At 51.2% G+C, this 8,904-nt stretch overlaps 1 pseudogene; it reads left to right on the forward strand.

Moving 5' to 3' along the window:
- The first annotated feature begins 752 nt into the window (after window positions 1-752).
- On the forward strand, window positions 753-7,477 carry LOC142588467 (uncharacterized; annotated as a pseudogene).
- Window positions 7,478-8,904: the final 1,427 nt, after the last annotated feature.

The raw sequence follows: 8,904 nt of genomic DNA on the forward strand, positions 1-8,904 counted from the left end.
AAGTTAATGGAAAAGATGGTTACTACACGCTTCTCCCGCCACCTCGAAGAGTGTGGGTACTTTCACCCCTTCCAGACCGGATTCCGACCGCAGTTGGGCACACAGGATAGCCTCTATCTTCTGCATACCACCATCAACCGCGAGAGGAAATTTTGCAGAGGTCGACCAGACATTCTAGTAGCAGTTGACTTGAAGAAAGCTTTTGATACCATTGGCCACCCTGCTATTATAAAAGCAGTCGAAAGCACTCAAGCAGGCACCAGAATTGTAAACTTCGTGAAAGCATTCTTAAAAGACAGGACATACGAATTTTAGCTATCTCCCGGTCATCTAGCCAGGCACTTCACCAACTCTGTAGGAGTCCCACAGGGGTCAGTCATCTCCCCTACACTCTTTAATGTCGTCATGGCCAAGATCGCGTGAAAGTTAAACGCAGTTGAAAACCTTTGGTTTACAATGTACGCTGATGATATAACCCTGTGGACGACCTATAGGCTCAGTTCAGCTGAACAAATAACGCTACAAAATGCACTGGACATAATTGATCAGGAGCTGAAACCAACAGGCATGAGGCCCTCGCCGGAGAAGACGCACTACATCACGATACATGACAAACATGGAAGTTCCGACGTAACCCTTTACTTCGATGGCCATCAAATTCGCCAACCGGAAGAGGAATACCTCAGAATATTGGGCATCCCAATCAACAAGGACGGCACGGCAAGCACATGGCTGCAACGTTTGAAGCAGCAATGGAAACCGATGGTGCACCTTATCAGGAGGCTAACCCACCACAGCGGAGGGGCAGGAACAGAGGTTGCACGGCGGCTTACGGGGTATCTGTTCTCATCGTCAAGATAAGGTACGGAGCGCCACATTACGACCTGACGGCCGCAAACTACAAGCAACTTGACAAGCTACACAACATGGCTATGAGGGCAATCACCGGCCTACCAATACACGCAAAAATAGAAGACCTGCACAGATACTCCGGCCTCCCGACGGTGAAAGCATTGGTTAAAATCCACAAGGATAACCATGAAACGAGGCTGAAGAACATGTGGAATGGTCAGCGACTGCTATCTGAACTGCATGGCACCAACCTGCACCTGCCAGAGCTGGATCACCTCCTTCCACCCTGGGATGAAATAAGGGTTACGGAACCCAGACCACTACCTAAGAACACCAAAGGTGAAGGCAGGGCACACCGACAACAAAGTGTACTAGACGCGGAACAAAAGCATGAAGGAACAAAAATATATACTGATGCTGCGTTACAATACGATGAACATTCAGGAAAAATGTATGCTGCTACCGCTTTTTACAGAGAAAACGGGCAAGCACATGCCGTGAGCCACAGCGGCTATGCTTCCTGGACAGCCACCGATCTGTAACTATAGACTGGCCATCGAAGAAGCCATTCAACTCTGCGAGGCGCGCACCGAAGACACGGTTCACATCTACACCGACAGTCAAGAGGCCGTCAAGCAACTGAACTCCCTATCCTACACGACCACCATAGCGCACCGCATAAAACAAGCCTGCCGCCACCTGCGGGACAATAGACATGCACGCATTTTCGTACACTGGACACCTGGTCACAACATGAGGGGAGCGGGGAACAGGGCGGCCCATGAAGCTGCAGGCGAGAAAATTAGAGAAGACCGCCATCGCAGCCGTGAAGTGAGCCCGTCCCTGCTGGACCATACCTATAGCTCCCGTCATCCGTCGTTGTACCAGATCAACAGATTGCCCGGTTGAAACACGAGAGGAAGGCTCTACTACGGGACTCCATTCCTAGCATCCTTCCTCCCATTCCCACTCGCCTTCCTAGAACAGCCCAGGTCCTCATCCACAAAGCAAGAGCTAAGGCATCTATTACACCGGATGTCCTGAGCAAGTGGAGAAGAACAGAAGTGGAATGCCCCAGCTGCCCTGCGATCAACATCGATCTTAAACATATGATCTGGTCCTGTCCTGCCACAGCCACCCTTAGGGACAAGCACACCCGACCTCTAAAGGTGGCATCGTACTAAGACTGGGTCGCACCTGAAGCAGATGCCACCAGAAGAATCAACGCTTTGCTCTCCTTTGCGAACGAGGCAGGCATCCTTCCTTTCACCTAACCCCCCAACCCTATCTTAGGCCACGGGCCATCCCTTCTAATAAATGTTTCAATCAATCAATCAATCGCGCAGACGCTCGAGGGGCGGGATCTTGAACGGCGTCGTCTGCTACGGCGGCGCGCGCTGGCCGCATTGTCGGGAAACCTTCTACTGTCAGTTGCAGGGCGTCGATCTCATCGTTACTGCGTGAAATGAGCCGGTATTCTTTACTAAGCGTTGTGCAACGCCCACTGATACGCCTCGAAGGTAAGTTCATCGCTGCAGGGCAGTCATAGACGACGTACTGATTCCATACATTCTTGACGGCCCGTTTCTGGAAGGCGACTATACAGTCTAACGCGATAGGTCGCCGAGCCACACTGCTCGTGTTGTGCAAAAACTGCTTGAAGAGCACGCAGTCACTCTCTTGAAGTGGTCACCTCAATCCCCGGGCGCCAACATCATTTAAGATGTCTGGGGCTCGTTGAATGCATCGCTGCCGCACTATCCCCTCTATCAGTCGCCCGAGGATAGGCTTCGATCCACCATCGTCAGCGACTGAGACGTGCTGCGAATGAACACATGCCTGATCAAATCATTTTACACTTCACTGCATTCCAGGATGAGCGCTGTCATCGCTGCCGCTGGGGACATGACGAGATACTAACTGAAGTTCCGAGCGTGACGTGTGCAATTCCCCGCCGGCGGGCAGGGTCTGTTGGTGTAGTGAATGATTGTCGAGAAAAATTACTTCCAGCTCATTGTCTTAACCTAAAACATTCCTTTAATCGTATCCGTTTGTTTCATCGTGTTCGACACCCATAGTCATCATTGTTGAGTGCTTTGTTTTCCTTTCGAGTCAAACAAAGACTGAGCACGTTGCGCGCGCATCTTGGTGCGTCTTGTCGCTGCTTATTACGGTAGCACACACAGTGAAGAAATATACGTGCACGCGCTCAGTACACCTGCCTTTCGAAAGAACAAACGAAGCATGCTGTCAAAAGAAGTTTGTGGAACTCCATTATCGCCAATGAAAGCTGAGAGTTTGGCGACGCACAACGTTTAGTAAAGAATATCAGCTCAGTTCCCGCAGTACCAATGAAATCGGTGCACTGCCCCTGACAGTAGCACGCTTCGCGACAATGCGGCCAGCGCGCGCCGCCGTTGCAGACGACGCAGATCACGACTCTGCCCATCGAGCGTCTGCGCCTCCTCGAGCTGCTGCCGCCGCACGACTCCATTGCTTGCCGCATCGCGATGCAATACGTTCCGAGTTTCCCCCTAAGTGTGAAACAGACTGTACACGCTTCTATTTGCCTTTAAGAAGATCGGTACGCTTGACGATTATTTTTATGGCTGCAATGCGGCGAAAGCGCAGCGTCTGTTTGACCATGTAAGTGGCGCTGAGCAGGTAATTGGAAACGACATCGTATGTGCCGCCGGAAAAATTGTCAGCACATACGATGCGGCACATGCGAGCTAAAATCATTTTTTTCGGTTTCTCACAATATGTTTGCTACAAATCCGTGTTGTCTCTGATGGCGACAACGGACTTCCATCGACACTGTGCGGAAATAAACAAAATATATCGCTGCATAGCACAAGTACGACATCAACTTTAACTAGTACATCCCCTACAATATAGAATAGACGCAGCAATGTAGAGAGCTTGGCCATTTTTTTAACAGTGCTCAAGAGACGGAAGTTGAAAGTCTTAGTAATCATTCCTGCTTCAGCAATGCCGGCGCGACCAAGACGCGGGCGTGCATCGTCCAGTAACTCGATCGATCGGTGCAGTGGGGAAGCGGGAATGAACTCGGGTCATGTTCAATGCATCGTGCACATATTCAATTTCTCAGCACGCGTGAACTTCGGCCACTGCTAGCGCATACAACAGAAGTGGTTTCCATTCTTGGGCAGCGCACACGCAAACGAAACACGAGAAAGAAGACAGGACGAGCGCTCGTCGAACAACTTGAAGTTTTTAAAAAGGATTATGTACCGAGTAATTATTAAATTCATGTGGGTTACATATAAAAACCGTCATACACTCAGGAGTGATCAATGAACGAGCTCGCTTCGTTTGTCAGTTGTTTACTTCGCTCGGCGCACTGAAGTAATCGATGTCTGTCGTCTGCTCTTTTCGTACCATTTTCTTGTAAATCGGCAGAATTTCACTGGTGGCATCAACCCTTTCGTGTTTACATTGCTGTCGTGACAGTTAACAACACAATGATAATTTCCGGTCATCCGAAGAGGCGCTGTAGCAAACAAGAGACGTCTCGCGCGCAGCGCGAACTGAACGCGGGCGCTACCGCTAAGAGGAGCGGCGGCGGAAACCTACACCCGTTGGAGATGAAATCGTTCCGCCAGGGGAGAAACGAGCGCTGACGTCTAGGATGAAAGGATGAAACTTGGCGTGCGGTCGTCCATAAACTAGACCTTGTTACCGAAAAGATGTGTGTCCGTCTCGTTTACCACGGCTCTACTAAGTGGTGACCCGTAGTTTTCTTCGCGGCACTGCCGAAGTTATTGTGGAGCCATGCACAGCAACGAGATGCAACCAGACACTGAACCTACGGGTACGACCGCTCGAGCAACAAGACGTCTCCGCGGTTTCCATCCGACTCCCACCATACTGGGACCGCAACCCTGCAGTTTGGTTTCTCCAAGCGGAATCGCAATTTATTCTCTCTGGCGTTCGCACGGAACAACGCAAGTACCACCTAGTTGTTTCGGCACTGTCGCCTACTGCTGCAGAAGAAGTTGCCGACCTGCTTTCTGGACCGCCTGCCGCCACTCCATACAGCGACCTTAAAGGGAAGCTGAAACACTTTTCGAAAAAAAAAAAAAGAGTTCTCTGCGGCAATCTACAGTTTTGAGTCCCCTGAACACGAATATCTGGTTCAAAAAGGGCGGAAACAAACGCAAGCGGCTGTTTTTTCAAGAAAACGCGCACCAGCGCCTCAGGGCATCGCGCGAACGCCGCTGTTGCCCGTGATTGGTCGGGGCCGCTGTGACATCATTCGCGGCAGTCGCCGGTCGGCGCCGCCGTTTCAGCGCGTAGCACTGTTCTGTTCTGGCTTCATAGCTGAGTTGTAAGCATTATGGAATGTTCTCGCTGTCTCGGACAGCTTGTATTTTCGCCGTACATGTTCGAACCGACAGCCGATAAGGAAAACGATGGCGGCAACGGCGGCAACGACGATGTTGAGTGTGCCAACAGCGAGAGCGATATGTGCACCTTCTCGCGCGTTGGAAATCTTAGCTGGTACGTATGTTTTTTTTTTCATGTAGCTGCACGTTCCAATGACGGGAGAAAAAATGCGCTAAAGTGTCACTGGGAACTTGCTGCTGGAAGAATGCCGAAGCACTAACTTCTCATTATGTTTTAAACACGGGTGCAATTCCGCGATGTCAAGCACCTTGCCGCTGCGTGTCTAAAGTCCCGTGGTTTTTTTAGTGTTGATACACGATCGCGAACATAAGTGCCGCGTTTCAAAGCGCGCACATGCAGTGCTGCGAGGTACAGTCATGGAAGTTGCTTATCATAGACATCCAGAGATGTCCAGAGGTATTATATGTGCAACATTCATACTATGGTTCGACGACTTTGCGATTGTGGCTCGATCAAAAATCGGTATGCGTGCTCCATGCTAGTGTTGACATAAAGATATTAGGCAGTTTTAGCATCGCCTTGTGGTAAACACGATAACTGCAACCGTACGTCGAACGTCACAAGGCAAGCCTATACTCCATTTCATACCTCAGATGCAACGCTGTGGAAGTTACGCACGAAGTCCGCTCACCAAAATTTATTACTGCGCGCGTTTCCGTCTATGCTTCGCAGCGTGCCAGCGGCGTTTGCTCGCGCGAGCATGCACGTGAAGCTGCCGCGACGGGCTGGAATTAAAAAATGCCGTAAAGAAAATTGATTTAAAAGAACGTGTTAGCAGCCGTATGAGTACACGGATTCTTTCTATGGGTAAATTCTTTCTTTTTCATTCAGAACTGAGCTTATATACGGAAAATTTTTCTCAAAAATCGGGTCAAGAAACACCGAACCTTTTTAAGTGCGAACGCAGCCACTGCAAGAAGTATCTCAAGCCTCCACAGCGTAGCACCTGATGTATGAAACGGAGTATAGCAACGCTAGCAACAACGCCTTTCCGCATTTGTCGTAAGGCTATCCGGCTATCACGGAAATGGTCCGAGCACAGCATAGTTGATTTCGTCGGCGCGAACTTATCTCTCCTCACCGCACGGACCCACTGCGCTGCAAGCTTCTTGTCCTTCGGGAACCTGTGAAACACCACATCGTCTCGCCCGCCTGTGTTCGCGCAGCCGAATGCTGCACAGAACGAGGGTATGTTGGGCGCCCTTGGCTGTAGGCACTGACGCAGCACAGAAGGAAAGAACAGTTTACGAAAATCGCAAAAGAAAACAAACGTGAGCGGCGGCGGTGAGCGGTGGCGGCGGCGGCGGCAGATCTCTCGTAGCGTCGTTCAGTAAAGCGCAGGACGGAAAGAGGCATGCCAGCACGCCGGTCCGGCAGCTCGGTCCCCGCGAATGACGTCACTCTCGCCGGATCTCTCATCTTGCTATTACCCCACCCGGCGCTCCGGAAAGCGATGGGGGCGTGTCCGCGGGGGTGATTTAGAAAGCGATTTTCGGCCCTTATATTAACAAAACAAAGAAAAAAATTTCGGAACCGTAAGTTATTAGGTCTGTTCTTCCCAATCCCAGCAATTCATGGAAATTGAAAACCGTTTCAGCTTCCCTTTAAGGCTGCACTTCTCGAGCGCACAACAACATCGCAGCGAGCCCGCATGCAGCAGTTGCTCTACGCAGAGGACTAGGGAGACAGTCGGCCAAGCCAGCTCCTTCGCCGTATGCGACAGCTCATGAGCGGCAACACAACAGTAAGCGATGACCGCCTCCTGCGGGAACTGTTCATGCAGCGCCTTCTAGTAAACGTTCAGATGGTACTCGCTACAGCCGCGGTAATGGACCTCAACAGCCTGGCTAGCTTGGCGGACATAGTCGTGGAGGTGGTGACACCGGCGGTGTGCAACGTAACACCATCAAGCACCACTGCAAGTTCAGTGCAGCAAACATCATCCTTTGCCGTTTCTCTTATCGACGCGCTCTGCAATCGCCTTGAACAATTAGTTTGTGCTGCGGAGCGTCATCGCACTTCACCCCGTCACGGAAGGTACCGCAGCTCGAGTAAATCACGGCGTACAAGAGAAGAACGCTCCCGGTCTCAAACACCACCATGGGTATGCTTTTATCACCGCCGCTTCGGGCAGGAGGCGCGCCGCTGCCTCCGTCCTTGTGCTTGGCAGGGAAACCAGCCGGCCGACCTTTAATGGCGACAACCGGTCAGGGCCAAAGCAAAAGTCGCCTATTTCATGTCATGGACAGAACCACAGGCCAGCAATGCCTGGTGGACACCAGGGCGGAGGTCAGCATTATTCTCGCGCAACGTTCCGACCGAACGACACCGCCGACCTCCTATCTTCAAGCTGTCAACGGTAGCAGGATACCTGTTTACAAGTCGCGGTCCCTCACCCTGAATCTTGGCCTGCGCCGCGTGTTCCGTTGGGTTTTCCTCGTCGCTGATGTTCGCCGTGCTCTTATTGGCGCTGATTTCCTGGACCACCATGGACTGCTGGTCGATGTGAAACGCCAACGCCTGCTGGAGACTGCTACGTTGCTCTCTGTTCATGGCGTCGTTTCCTGTGACTCGCCTATAGTCGCCCCAACCACAACAATTGCTGGTGATCCTTTTGCTTGCCTCCTTCAAAAGTTCCCCAACCTCACGCGACCACCAGACTGGACAAAGCCCGTACAACATGATGTACGTCATCACATTCTAACAACTGGTCCACCTGTATTTGCTCGCCCACGACGACTCGCCCCGGACAAACTCAAAATTGACAGAGCAGAGTTCGAACACATGTTGGAACTTGGAATCGTACGTACATCGTCCAGCAGCTGGGCGTCTCCGCTCCATATGGTCCCCAAGAAATCAGGTGACTGGAAGCCGTGTGGGGACTACCGATCCCTTAACGTAAAAACCATTCCGGATCGGTACCCACTGCCTAACATCCAAGATTTCACATCGGCACTGGATGGCACTACAGTATTTTCCAAAACTGGCCTGGTGCGAGCCTTTCACCAAATTCTTGTCGCACAAGAAAACATTTCAAAAACAGCAATTACCACCCCATTTGGCTTCTTTGAATTTTGGAGAATGTCATTCGGTCTTCGAAATGCTGCACAGACATCACAGCGGTTCATCGACACAGTCACACGTGGTCTGCCGTTCGTTTTCGCCCACGTTGACGACTTGCTTGTTGCAAGCTCATCCCACGAAGAGCACCTCCAACATCTCCATCAGCTTTTTGAGCGCCTATCAGCAAATGGTATCGTCGTCAACACTGCCAAGAGTGAGTTCGGAGTACCATCACTTGATTTTCTCGGCCATCGCTTGGATAACAACGGCATCCGCCCTCTTCCTCACAAAGTGCAAGCCATCATGGAGTTCCCCAAGCCAGCTTCAATCACTAAGCTGCGCCAGTTTCTAGATCTGGTAAACTTTTACCGCCGATTCATTAGAAACTGTGCTATGCTGCTGGAACCCCTCGAGCGTTTGCTCTGCGGCAAACAATCGTCAACTGCACTGCCCTGGGACAGCACAACAGATGAAGCTTTCAATTCTATCAAGCACGCTTTGGCCGATGCCACACTGCTAGCTCATCCCAACCCGAGCTATCCGTTGTCGCTCATGACA

Source organism: Dermacentor variabilis, chromosome 7 (genome assembly GCF_050947875.1).
Source record: "Dermacentor variabilis isolate Ectoservices chromosome 7, ASM5094787v1, whole genome shotgun sequence".
NCBI classification, from domain to species: Eukaryota; Metazoa; Arthropoda; class Arachnida; order Ixodida; family Ixodidae; genus Dermacentor; species Dermacentor variabilis.